General features: G+C 39.7%; 1 protein-coding gene across 10 annotated transcripts in view; it reads right to left on the bottom strand.

The window, feature by feature from the left end:
• LDLRAD4 (low density lipoprotein receptor class A domain containing 4) overlaps nt 1-14,285 on the bottom strand; it is a 670,991-nt gene that overhangs the window by 566,247 nt on the left and 90,459 nt on the right. For 7 of the 10 annotated variants that reach the window (XM_053668819.1, XM_053668816.1, XM_053668815.1 and 4 more), the window contains 2 exons: nt 13,262-13,349; nt 11,991-12,106 (listed from right to left, as the gene is read on the bottom strand). The exons of 1 other annotated variant lie outside the window; for it this stretch is intronic. The gene's annotated coding sequence lies outside the window, so the exon portion shown is untranslated. The remainder of the gene's footprint in view (nt 1-11,990; nt 12,107-13,261; nt 13,350-14,285) is intronic. 2 more of the 10 variants (XM_053668817.1, XM_053668820.1) reach the window with 1 other exon arrangement.

Genomic DNA, 14,285 nt, shown 5'->3' with positions numbered 1-14,285 from the left:
AAACAACTCCTAAACAGGCCTAGTATTGAAATCCTTAAAGTTATGTGGAAAATACCAAGCAGTGGAGCATTCTGAATTGTTGCGGAGCCCAAGTTCTTATGAAGTCCAACTGGGTTTTAGTGTAAACAACTCTAATATGGAAGGCCAAAATTAAATCTTTCAATTTCAGTAAATTCTTATGTTTTTCACAGATATGGAATAGACATTTATTGGAGTAATTTGGGCTAACATGATGGAAGGTGGTTAAAAAGAGATCATTTCACTATACTTATCTGAAATTGAGGTCAGGGCATTTGCCTATTTTATTCTGGGTTATATTCTACTTACATTTAGCTGAAGAACTATAAAACTGCTATATTTTATCAATTAAAAAGAAACCCACAGAACACTATTATAATTACTACAGAAGTACATCTTCAGTTCAAAATGTGAGAAGACTCTAAATTAATAATTCTTCCCATTCCACCTTCTTCACAGAATGGAGTAATTATTTTAGAGACAATAACAACAGTACCTGGTCATTTATCTGATGGCTTTTAGGTCTATATTAAATTTTCTGAAAACAAATGACTAACCTAAAATGAGCTACCCAGGTACATTTTGTCTTAATCTCTTAGACTCATTTGATATAAAGTTCTTAACATTTTTCTCTGCATTAAACCAATATAAGCATTGTTTTTTTATTGTCTGTTGCCTTTATCATTTATATTTTAAAATATATTTTATTGATTATGCCATTACAATTGTTCTATTTCCCCTTCATTCCCCTCCACCCTTCACACCCCCTCCCCCACTATTCACCCCTTTAGTTTATGTCCATGTGTCACAAGTTCTTTAGATTCTATATTTCCCATAGTATTCTTGCCCTCCCCTATCTATTTTCTACCTACCGTCTATGCTACTTATTCTCTGTACCTTCTCCCCCCTTCTCTTTCTCCCACTCCCCTGTTGCTAACCCTCCATGTGATCTCCATTTCTATGGTTCCGCTCCTGATCTAGCTGTCCTCTTAGTTTGCTTTTGTTTTAGGTGTGGTTCTTAATAACTGTGAGTTTGCTGTCCTTTCACTTTTCATCTTTTTTATCTTCTTTTTCTTAGATAAGTCCCTTTAATATTTCATATAATAAGAGCTTGGTGATAATGAACTCTTTGAATTTGATCTTATCTGAGAAACACTTTATCTGTCCTTCCATTCTAAATGAAAGCTTTGCTTGATAGAGCAATCTTGGATGTAGGTCTTTGCATTTCATGACTTGCAATACTTCTTTCCAGCCCCTTCTTGCCTGTAAGGTCTCTTTTGAGAAATCAGCTGACAGTCTGATGGGAACTCGTTTGTAGGTGGCTATCCCCTTATCTCTTGCTGCTTCTAGGATTCTCTCCTTCATTTTAATCTTGCCTAATGTAATGATGATGTGCCTTGCTGTGTTCCTTCTTGGGTCCAACTTCTTTGGGACTCTCTGAGCTTCCTGTGTTTCCTGGAAGTCTATTGCCTTTTCCAGGTCAGGGAAGTTCTCCTTTATTATTTGTTCAAATAAGTTCTCCACTTGTTGCTCTTCCTCTTCCCCTTCTGGTATCCCTATAATTCAGATGTTGGAAAGTTTAAAGATGTCCTGGAGGTTCCTAAGCCTCTCCTCATTTTTTTGAATTCTTGTTTCTTCATTCTTCTCTGTTTGGTCATTTTTTTCTTCCTTCTGGTCCACTCTCTTGTTTTGAGTCCCAGTTTCCTTCCCATCACTATTGGTTTCCTGTGCATTTCCCTTCATTTCACTTAGTTTAGCCTTTATCTGTTCCTCTAATTTGTGACTAAAATCAACCAGTTCTGTGAGCATGCTGATCACCAGTGTTTTGAACTGTGCATCTGATAGGTTGGCTACCTCTTGGTTGCTTAGAAGTATTGGCCCTGGGGCTTTGAGCTGTTCTTCTTCAGCCATAATGTTTTGGTCTGTTCACACCTGTTACATATGAGGGGTGGAGTCTTAGGTGTTCACCAAGGTGGGATGACCCAGTCTCTGGGTTGTGATGCTGTAGGTGGGGGCAAGATCAGAGAGGGGCAATGGTGTTTGTTCTGCTCTCTCTTGGATTTCAGTCCCCTCTGCTGCTTTCCACAAGCAAACTGGGCCCCCTTGGTTCTGGCTTCTGGGTGTGAGGGCTTGTGCACCCTCCAGGACCCTGTGGGTCTCCCCAACAAACTCTCTGTGAGCTTGGGAGCTTCTCCGGGCACCCTGACCCCAAAAGTTTTTCCAATTGGTGCTTTTAGGCTTTAATTCCTGGCACTGTGGCTCTGGTTTGTGCTGTCTCACTGCTCGCTCCTCTGCCTGGTTTATCTGAGTGTGAATGTGTGACCATGGTCAGCCAACCACCTTGCGCCCTCACTGAGTTTGCCTGTTGCTACCCCACACCTGGGATCCGCCAACTGCCACCTGTGCGCCTGGGTTGGAGGCCACCTTTTTCTGCTCAACCCCATTTCACCAGCCGCTGGCTCCACCCCTCTTACTGGTCTTGCTGAATAGTTCGTTGTTGTCGGACTTCCGTACAGTTCAATTTTCTGTGTTTTGGTTGCATTTTTGTTACTAAAACTTTGTTGTCTTTAAACTTGGTTGTGCAAGGAGGCACAATGTTTCCACGTATGCCTCCATCTTGGCTGGAAGTCTCAGCATTGTTTTTTAAATTGATCTTCTATTAATTATTCTCAACTGCAAGAAGTTTAAAAAACTAACATTTTCTCTGAAATAAATATTCAATCATCTGATTTTAACTGAGACTAAGTCAAATTCCTCATAATAAGTATTTCTCCAGTCACCAAGTTCCATCTAAAATCAGAAAGTAATAATAATAATAATAATTTGAGCTCCTCCTACATAATATGAGAGCAGATAATGGAGAAAATGTATGAGCCTACTCAACGAAGTCAAATCTTTACAGCCAGGGCATGAGGTAAGAATGTAACAAGTATGCACAGGCCAAGAGTACATGGTTTATCCAAAAGATGTCCCCCACCACCTCACCCACCTTACAAAATGAAGCAGAATTCATTTTCACTTCTCTATGTCAGATCAAACCCAGGAGATATAGAATGCAAGTCCCATTTTATCCTTATCTTTGCTCAAGAATTAATAAAGTAATATTTGTTAAAATGCATTTCTGAAAGAAGATTGATTACAAAACTTTTGAGTGTTCCCAATTTTTAATTGCAGATCATCAACAGTAAAATCTTTCTAAATACATTTAGAAATGGGTCAAAATTCTTTTTTTCCCAGCTTTATTGAGGCATCATGACAAATGGGATGAAATTCTTAAAAGTACTTCTAAATAGTTACAAGAGGAAGGCAGAATATTAGGTAAAGGGATTTTGAAACCAGAAGTCCATTGGCCAAAATCACACAAATTGAAGGCTGACTATAATATGCACTATCTGAGCTAATTTTCAGATGGTATATACAAGAATGAGTGTGAGTTGCAGCAGGCCTAAAACACCCAGATATAATCAGGAAATACTTTGGATAATGGATATAACCAATGGGGAAAATCTCTAAGACTGTACTGATGAGTTAAAAGGATACACAGTACTAAATGTTAAACCTTCACAACTGTTTTCTGACAGCTAGTGAGAGACAGACAAAAACTTGACGATAGAATAGATAACCATCATAAGTCGTTATATATTTGTAACTTTCACACCCCTTCAGAAGACCTGCTCTCTTATTTGATATATATCTTTGGGATAATCTTGCCATGTGCTGATGATTCCCAAATCTCCACCTTATTGTCACAACCTCTCATAGCCTCAGACTGCTATCTAACTACTGTCTAGCCATCTCTCCATGGTTGTCCTAGACTTTTCAGTTAAGAAGTCTCACCGTAAGTAAGCTCCACCTCCTAGGTTGCTTATCTCATCTCACACCATCCATCATCTCAGTTATCCAAGACTTAAGCCCAAAGTCATTTTGGAAGTCATATTTGTTCCCTCCTCTCTGTCACAGCTACCTAGTTCAGGCCTTTTCATCTCTGCCCTGAAAGAGCTTCCTCATTATTCTTTGTGGCTTGTCTCAGCTTCTATTTCTCTCCTCCATTCACTCCTACCCAGGGCCAGCAGGCTTGACTTCCCTAAACACATATCTAGTGATGTCTTCCTCAAAAGCCCAAAATGGTACTCCTTACTTTACAGGATAATCTATGCACAGCACTCAAATACTTTATGGCCTGGCCCCAACTTTCTTTTCCTATCCTATCTTTATCTGTCACCTTCCTTGCCATGTACCCTACATCCCAACCATATTTGCTATTCCCTCTAATATACTGTTAGTTTTCTCACATCTATGCAACTGTGCGAGGCTTCCCCTATGCTCAGAAAGATCTCTCCTTACATTTGTCCACCTGGAAAACCACAGTTCATGTTTTAACACCCACTTCAAATGTCACTACTTATGTGAGCATATCCACAAACCTTTCTAGACAGGTGCACACAAATATCTGCCCTGAATCCCCTCAGCACAATGTGCTAAGTACCTGTTACTACAGACTAGGACTAAAAGCATACTTGTGGGTCTTCTCCATCAGAGCATGAGTCCCTCTATAAGGCAGAGCCTGTTTCCCATTCATCTTTGTGTCCAAGTCCCCTGTAGAGAGCCCAGCACACAGCTGGAGCTCTATATGTGTGTTAAAGACAAATTTTTATCAGCATCAGCTGGTTGTGATCCTTCATATTTTCCCACTGCTCCTCTTCCAACAACAGCTTCTTTGCTTGGTAACATAAACATCTTCACACACTTTTAAAAGCCAAAGTTTGCCCAGATTGAGACGAGCTTCTCTATCCTCTCACATACTAGTTTTATTTCTTGATCTGATGGGATATTTCATGCACAAAAGAAAATGGCACAGCAAGTAGAAACCTACCCTTATAAGCTGCCATACCACAAAGATGGCACTGAGATGATTTCATACCATAAACTCAACATGAAAATCTTCCTACTGCATATAATTGTTTTGTCATTCCCATAAAAATCTTGAAGAATTCTTTATAAATAATGTATTATTATCTTAAAATGTCACAATTCAAATTTTTTCTAATTTTCACACACACAAAAAAAAACAAGTCTCGCCAGAAAATTTCTCACTTTCCCATTTCTTCACTTTTCCTGTCTCCCCTATCAGCATCTCTGACAACACAAGAGCAACTTCCAGGCCAAGTGGCTTGTTCCTGGAAGTCAGTTATTCAGCCCTACCTAGAGTCTTGTCTAAAAAATAAGGCCACACTAAGAAATGTATACTAAAGGGTTGCTGACCTCTAATAATATTTATCATCTCTACAATAAAACAGAGCTCTCAATTCTGTTCTGTCTTTTACTACCTTTAATTAGTTCATATTTGCAAATCTTGTAATTTCAAGTAGATCACCTCCACACTTCAGTATACCTTTCTTTTGAATTCCTAATGGTGTCTAATTGAGAGCATGCTTTAAAAGAATAAATTCAGGGAGTTTAATTTTTTTTTAAATGGGGATACCCAAAGAACTGAAAGCAAGGACTAGAAAAGATATTTGGATACCCATGTATATAGCAGTATTATTCAGAATAGCCAAAGGTGAAAGCTAGCCTAGTGTCCATTGACAGACAGGTGAATAAATAAAATGTGGTCTATCCATACAATAAAATATAATTTATTCTTAAAAGATAATGGAATTCTGGCACATGCTACAACATGGACAAACCTTGAGGATATATACTAAGTGAAATAAACCAGCCACAAAAACATAAATATTATATGATGCTACTTATATGAGGTACCTGGAGCAGTCAAGTTCACGGTGACAAAACAATGGTAGTTGCCAGGGGCCGGGGTGGGAGGAATGGGGAGTTAGTGTTCAACAGATAAAAAGTCTGAGTTTTCAAGATGAAAACAGGTGTGGGGATAGATGGAGGTGATAGTTGTACAACAATGTGAATGTAGTTAATGCCACTGAATTGTACACTTAAAAATGGTTAAAACATACTGTTTTCCACATAGTAGCTGTACCAACCATTTTTCAATCCCACCAGCAGTGCACAAGGTTCCAAACCCTTCATGTTATGTTTATTTTACCACAACCATTTTAAAAAGGAGGAGAACATCTGAGAACCAACTGAAGATCAAAAACTAAACATCATAATACTAGGTGGTAGGTAACAAGTCCTTTAATGAGGACTCAAAAGCACCCATTTACCTTGCAAACACTAAAAAATACATCACAAACCCACATAGACCCATGAAACAACTTTTTTCAAAAGATTCAAGAATCTCATGCATTTTCTTATTTTCATGAAGTTAATGGGGGTACAGAGAGATGAGGAGTAATGTTATGGGTTGTGTGGCAGTTGCCAGACTAACACCACAGGAAACAGAACTCTCTGCCCACTCACTGTGCTGGGTAAATGCAGGTCAACCCAAGTTTAGAAATAAAGAAAGCCACAAGCATCATTATTCTTGAAATATAACAATAGGTAAATATTAAATCAGAACAAAACCTGTAACTTTTAAAAAGTAAATGTACAAAAACAACAATATGGTAGGGAAGGGGGATGTGGGAGGTAGAAGATGGTAAAGGGGGAGATAAATGGTGATAAAGGGAGACTTGATTTGGTATGTACATGCTACAATACACAGACGATGTAGAATGGTACACCTGAAAGCTATATTATTTTATTAATCAATGTCACTCCAATAAATTCAATTAAAAATGCAAATGAAGACTGAGTCTGCAGAGTGTTTAGGATGATCCTCCCTGCCCTAATGCCCCATCTCTAAAGCAATGCCTGTATTCTGCTGTGGGAGACAGAAAAGTGACCTTCACGACTGACAAGCCCAGCAACACCATGGCTTCCCTAGCTATATCTATCGACTCAATAAAAAACCAATACTGGTTATTGTCAGTTTGGAGGGGGAAGGAGAACAGTGGGTGAAAAAAGGGGAAGGGTCATCAAGGAACATGTATATAGGACCCATGGACAAAGCCAAAGTGGGTAGGATCGAGGGTGGGAGGTGGGGATAGGTAGGGCAGGGAAAAATGATGGTGGGAAAACGGAGATAACTGTACTTAAACAATAAAAAGAAAAGAAAGAAAAACCTTCTGTTCCTAAGTAGAATATGCAGCCCAGGCAGTGTGAGCACCATTGCTGACCTGTCCTACGTATTCCTTCCTACCCGATCATTTAGTAGCTATAATGCTTCATATTTGTAAATTATCTATAAACTTATTCAGCAATCCTATCTCCCTCATCAGAGTGAAGTCAGGGAAGCAGAGCACTGCTGAGCAGTCCCAAGGTCCACGGTGTGTTGTGAAAGCTGAGATGAAGCACTCATTGCCTAACGTTTCCTCCACTGTCCTCTGGATAAACATGTCCCCTGACCTCACTATCATAATCCCCAGATGCAGAAAAACATGGAGAACCATGGCAAAGGAGATCTCAGAAAAAGAAGTAAAAAACTCTATTACATTTCAGGCTGAAGCCACACAGACTCCAGATACCCTGTGTGCAGCAGGCACCTCTCTGATGCATTGAACTTACAAAAATTAACCAAGTACCACCAGTGGCCTTCAGCAGGAATCATTCCCAACACAAAAATAAGTATTATATGAAGTTCAAAAAGAAAGCCTGTAAAGAAAAACCCCCAGAAACCTTCAAGGGTCCCTTTTAGTGCTGTTAGATTACACAATTTATAAATGGATCCCTCTCTTCCCTCTGACTGTCCTCTTCAATTCTATCGATGTCTCCCTCTGCTTACACTCATTATATTCCCAAAATGGTTATCCAAGCTAAATGAACTTCGCATCTCATGCTCTACTACAATCTTAACCTTTTTGGTGGTCAAAATGTTACTGAGAATCCCATTAAGTCCCTGACTTTCTCTGCACAAACAGGCACAATTTCAAGGAATTCATATACGTTCTGGGTCCCCTGGGCATTAAATACCTCTGTCCTAGTGGCTACCTTCTTTCCTTTATGCATTGAATTTGAGAAACACTTGGCAACCTACCTCTACCTGTAAGAATTACATAGCCTATAACAAATTTCAAGAATCCATAGGGACTCCTTTTGAAGGGGTGTCCCATCCACCCCACTGATATGAAGACTCTAGAAGAAAGTCATCTCTGATGGGCTCAGGAGGTTCAACCAATCTGACACACAAAGTCCTGAAGGGCACCTCCCACTCCCAAATTATGATTCCTGGTCTCAGTGACTGCCCTCACACATGTACCAATGTGACTTTGTGGAGGCTGCTGAGACTCAGTCTGTTACAACTGGCATCAGTTGCCATAAGCAAGTTATTACAAGAACCTGACCTTGGTAAGCACATTTTACACTTGAGTGCTGTTCATCTGGGTGACACCAAGCAGGGAGCAGGGAGGCAGGAAGACAGAGACAGTGCCAGAGCATTCTGCCAGGCACTGCCCCCACTCCATGAGCTGCAGAAGCTGCCTCACCCACACAGAGGGACTAAGCCCAGAAAGCCAAATTTTTGAGCTGCTGCTGAGAACCCCAAAAAAAGCAATGCTATTTCTAACCTCCTGCACCATGGAAAAATACACACACCACCAAGCAACCCAAAATCGCTGAAAGGTTTATTTTTATACTCTTCCCCACGTCCCCTACCCAAACCTCCCCCACAAAATTTTTAAGTGGAAAATTTACTAGCTTTTTAGCAGTTTGACACTGCTGTGCTATGAAGCTGCTACATGTTTGACTTAAATCAAAAAGTAAAGGCATTTTTCTAATACAACTCTGAATGTCTACTTAATAAGAAAATAATATAGTCTAATAATATATAAAAAAACAGAATCCAACAAATAGGCAGAAAAAATTCCCAAATTTCCAGGCCACAGACAGAAATGACAGGAGTAACAAGTTTTTCTTATACTCTAAAAGTTGTGTGTCCGCGTGCTGGTTTTCCCCTTCGCATTGCTGTTTTTTTCCTAATTCAAAGATGGCACATAGCATCCCTGATGCCCTTGCTGAGTTTCAATTTTTTCAGTGCACTCTTAACTTAAAATTGAAGAATGAGGGAAAGCAGTGAGATAGAGCTCAGATCTGAGTCCCCTGATGCTGTGTAGACATGGGGCAGGCTTGAATAAGGCCTGAAGAAGCCTTCTGGTTGGCTCTCAGAAGCCAAGGGACCCCAAAACTAGTCTGCATATAATCTTTCCCAGGACCTCACCCACTAGGAACCTTGGAATTACTTCTCTGATGATGATCCAGAAGGTCAGAAAGGCACCAACCTACAACTTCCCAGCTTCTCATATAGATGGGAAGTCTTAGTACAGCCTCTGAATAATTTTTACCTAATTGTAAGACAGAGTGTAAGTCCTCCTTCAACTTAGGGAACCCCCAGCACAATCTGGTCATTTATTTATACCACAGCTCTGAATGTTTGTTTTGTTCAAACACATTTTTATGGTTTAATCTATTTGATTGCACACTACCAAGGATATATCCAGGGAAAATAAGCATTACATTATTTACCAGTGTAGACATTAGGGACCCACACTCAAAGGTAATGCTTCTCCCAGCATTACTGACCCTCTTTGATTTACCTTGAAAGTTTAAATGTAACGCAAGTACAGGAAGCCAAGGTCAGGGATGCACTGTCTATATCTATGTTTATCTTTTAATTGCCAGAGCATCTCCCTACTGTCTTATGCTGAAAGACTTTCAAATGGCTCCCTGGTCTTCATCATCCACTTCAAATCCTGTGAGGACCTTGATGAAAACCAAAAGAGAGGTGGAATTTCCCCCACCTAAACCTTTCTTATCTGTGTTGAGAGCCAATCAGATCTAAGTTTGAGGTTTCATTCTCTCATAAAGAGAATAGAAAATGGTGCAAAACCTCAAATAATGACTTCTTTACCTACATTCCAGCAGTTTGGTGCTCAGTTGAGTGACCAGCACCAGCACTCCACTACACCTGGCTCCAGCAAGATGCCTCATGAAATTCCTCAGCAACCCTCCTTAGTCCTGAAAGAAGACAGAGAGATCCGTGCCTCTACTCTCTCTCTTCCTTCCTCTGATCCTGTCAGCACACGGCCCTTGGGTAAGAGCATTTGGATGGGAAAAGATAACTAACATTTTATTGAGCTCCTCCTGGGCATCAAATGCAAGAATTCCACAGGATAAATATTATCAATATTATCCCACTTAAATATGAGAAAAGACAAGACTCAGAGAGGGTTAGGACTTACCAGCATAACAAAGTGAATAAATGGCAAGGCAGAATTTGAGGCTAAGGCATGTTTCTTACTAAATCTTACAAATGTGACATGCCAAAAAGGCATCTGTCTTCAGATTTATCAAGGAGGTCAACATTTTAAAATACATGTAATAACAACCTAAACATGGGGACCCAGCTCCATTTTAAAACCAACTCCAAAACAATCCACTATACAGTAAGATAGGCACATTCTGAGGTTAATGCAAAAATCTAGACCTTATTGGGCCTTCCCAGCCAAGCAAAATAGCAGAGTAATTGTGCTGCCTGTCCATCTTATGAGCACTTAGGAACATCTTCTAGTCAAGCTGTGAGCTCTAAGGCACAGAACTTTACAAGTAACAGAGCAAATATAAATTCCAGGATAGCCAGCTCTAAGAACCTATTTTAGATGTGCTAAAGTTCTTACAACTTTAGAATCCAAGTATGAACTTTAAAATAACCTAAGATGCTCAAAGTGACACGCAGTTCTACATGCAGGGATCTGTTCTTTAACTGCTCTCATGTCCAGAAGGACCAATGTAGCTTTGTATCTAAAACCCATATACAGTAAAGTAGTTAAGAATAAGTTTTCTATTACCAATTTTGAAAGCTGCTTAAAATACCTAACAGAAGGCCATAACCACTTAATATGGGAGGAAATCAGGAACTTAATGTCATTTGCAAGAATGATTTCTACTTTTGCTGAAATTTTGTAAATCAAGCTGCACAGTCCTTATGGGCATAGTCCAGCAGTGTATTCAGTTACTCAGAAAAACTTTACTTAAGTACAGTTTTAGTTTTTGGTGTGTACAGTCAAAGAGATGGCAAAGGAGAGATTAAACTGGCCCATACTCTCTTCAGCCCTGTTAAAGATGAGCTGTCACCTCCACTTTAAGCAGGTGGTGGGTGTGCCAAATTATGGAAGAAAAATAGCCCAACTGATCAACATTCACCAAGTTGGGAAGATAAGGGATTCTCAAACATCATGCTGTCCTATCAAGTAATAAAGAATTACATGAATGAGAAGCATGTTTCATTGGTCACTAAACTTGACCGAGACGCACAGCCTGAAGTGCTCCCTGTGAAAGCTGACCATCCACCTTGAGAGATCCCACTGAATGGACTCCAAGTTTGCAGATATCTGATAGTGAAATCCACTCAGCAAACAAACACATGAACTGCACACATTCAGCAATACAAAGGAATTGCACCCAACACTGACTCAGAGTGTGCTTTGTTACATACTGTGTGTTTCTTAGCACCTACAACTTTAGGAAGGTTCTAGACTGTGAAAAGTCCATTTAAATTCAAGTTTCTGTGTGCCTCAATGAGGAAGCACATTAAATCCCTCCTGATTCTCCAATTGCCTCATTCATTTCCAACAGCAACCATAAATAAAAAGGCTAACTGAGCCTCCAGGAGAGATCTTCACTGCTTCATTTCACTTAACATAAGTTTTATTGAACTTCTCCTATCTACCAGGCAGTGTTTTGGCCCTAGGGAAAAAAATTAAGTGGGAGGGAGGGGGACATTTCTTAACCTTACAAAGCTGACATTCTAGTAAAAGATTTAGCACAAACAATGAGTTATACATGTCATATTAAAAATTTAGGAAAAAGTTGCACCTTATATTTTATAGACTTTCTTACTTTCCTGAAGACTCTCATGTATTTCATTTGATGCTCCCCACAATCAGGCCATTGGGCAGGACAAGAATCACTAAAATCACTTAAGAGTTGACAAAAGAAAGGCACAGAGAAGTGACAAGGCCCACCTCAGATGGAAAGCTGGTGGTAGGCAGACTGAGGCAAAGCATGTTGCTCCTGGCACCCTGCTGGCACTTTCATTGACTGTCACCCACTGAGGCTGGCTCCGATTCAGGGTTCAAGTCTGAGAATATCCAGAGATAACCAAAAGACATAGGTGTCATCTAAGCTTCTACTTCCAGAAACCCCAAGGCCGGGCCACTTACATCCCACCCTCCAAAAATAAACACAGACACATAAACCTAAAACCAAATGCAACAAATTAGGAGGTCAACCCCCACTTCACAGTATAAACCACACATGCTACCAATACAAAGAAAAACCTGCTTGCTCATTTGGTGGCACTATAGCTGAGAGGGAGAAAAGAACTGAGATGTATTTAGTCTGTGCCAAGTGCTGTATTAAGTTTTGTGGCTCATTTATTTCTCATGGCAACCACATTATTACCTTTATTTTATGAAGTAAAAAAAAACAAGCAAAACAAGGAATTTAGAATGAGAAATAAAGAATCCCTTTCTCACTGATCTTAAATGTTTTTAAGCACCTGAGCATTAAATGCTCAGGCTCAGCAATTTTATAGTTGAATAGTAAACTTATTTTTCTTCAGGTATTTTAGTAAATGTAGAAATACTTATTTTATATATATTCACAGCCCGCTGCGAATATACTTGTTTATTAAGCAAAAAAGTCATATTTAATCTGACATCATGCAATCTGATATCATATTTAATTCTGATATCATTCTATCAGAAAAATTAAATTACTAGTTTTTTACATCTGGAACTTGGTACAACTTTCTTGAGAAGAACACCATCTAGAACAGTTAGTACTGTGACAAGCTCTGCTTCACAAACATTATCAAAAAGAAAAGCCTTTGGGAGGGATTTTGAGGAACAAGTATGAAAGACACAGAGATGAGGACTGGGGGGGAGGGGAATGGGAAGGAGGGGGGAGACCGGGCAGGGGGGTGGGGTGGGATGGGAGAAATAGATTAAAAAAATGTACTTGAAAAGTAACTAAATAAAATTTAATATTAAAAAAAAGAAAGAAAAGCCTTAAAGGGAAGTTAAGGGGAAAAAGGGGGAGGGATTTGGAGGAACAAATAGGAAGGACACAGGGACAAGAACTAAGGGGGGTAGAAATGGGAGGGAGGTGGGGAACAAGGGGCGGGGGAGGCTGGGATGGGAAAAATAGACAAAAAACTGTACTTGAAAAATAACTAAATAAAGTTAATTAAAAAAATAAAAATAAATAAAGAAAAGCCTTAAATTCTACTCACCTTTAAGCTATATGAAAACCAATGTTAGTCCTTGAAATGGTCTTATAAGAGACAGCAGTTTGATGTTACAAATGTAGAGCTTGAACTGCTAAGAAGAAAAATAAAGAATTTCAGTGAACCATTTATTGGTTTCACTTAGCACACCATCCCCTTCCCGAAGTTCCAAAAAATATTTGAGGACTGTTACAATTAAAGGCACAAATACAAAAATGAATCAAATAAAAATACAAAAATAAGCATCAAATAATAAAGAAAAGGAAGACAGAATTTGAGTACAAAATCTGGGGTAAGGGGTGTGACTGAACTGGGGACAAAATCTCCCCGCCAGCTCTTGAGCAGCCTCAGGGGTGCTGAGTTCTTATCTTCCAGTCAAAGGATCCACACTTGTTCCTTCAAACACACAGGCTTTTTCTTCAACAAGGGGCCACAGACAAATAATGGACAATGTCCTTATTGGATTTTGAGGGATTTTTTAATCATAAACATGCTAAGTGAGGCTGTGAAAAGACCAATTCCTTTCTTAATCCAAATTATCTGGTGACCACACAGATCCACCAATGCTTAACTGTAAGCAGAGGCAGGCCCAGCCACACTTTTTTCCTCCCATGAAATACATGTTTAATTTTGGGGGAGGAACACTGACCCCTACTTAGTGAAGATCTAGCTAGGTTAATAACACGAGTGATTCTGTCAACAAGGCTGTCTTTACACCTGCCCTCCACTCTGTTGGTAGAATGTTCTCTATTTACTGCTCTAGACTTTGTCCACTTCCTGGTTACACAATCTGTCACCTGCATCCTCATCCCAACTTGATGAGTATACTCTATGCATCAAGCCATTCCAGGTCGTATCAGGTGACCACCTTATGCCTTACAAAGTAGTTTCAGGTAAACTCAGTTAGCTAGCTCTACTTCAGATACCAGAAGCACCTCTCAGCTCCCAGCCTACCAATGTGTAGGATTGCACTCCTGTCCAAGGTTGAATAAGCCTTCATCTGTCTAGCTTGTGTGCTGCAGTGTACTCT

The sequence above is a fragment of the Artibeus jamaicensis genome, unplaced genomic scaffold (genome assembly GCF_021234435.1).
Source record: "Artibeus jamaicensis isolate MK-2021 breed Jamaican fruit bat unplaced genomic scaffold, CSHL_Jam_final contig_511, whole genome shotgun sequence".
Lineage (NCBI taxonomy): Eukaryota > Metazoa > Chordata > Mammalia > Chiroptera > Phyllostomidae > Artibeus > Artibeus jamaicensis.
The sequence above is the reverse complement of the archived record's forward strand: the minus strand, read 5'-3'. Positions and strand labels throughout refer to the sequence as shown.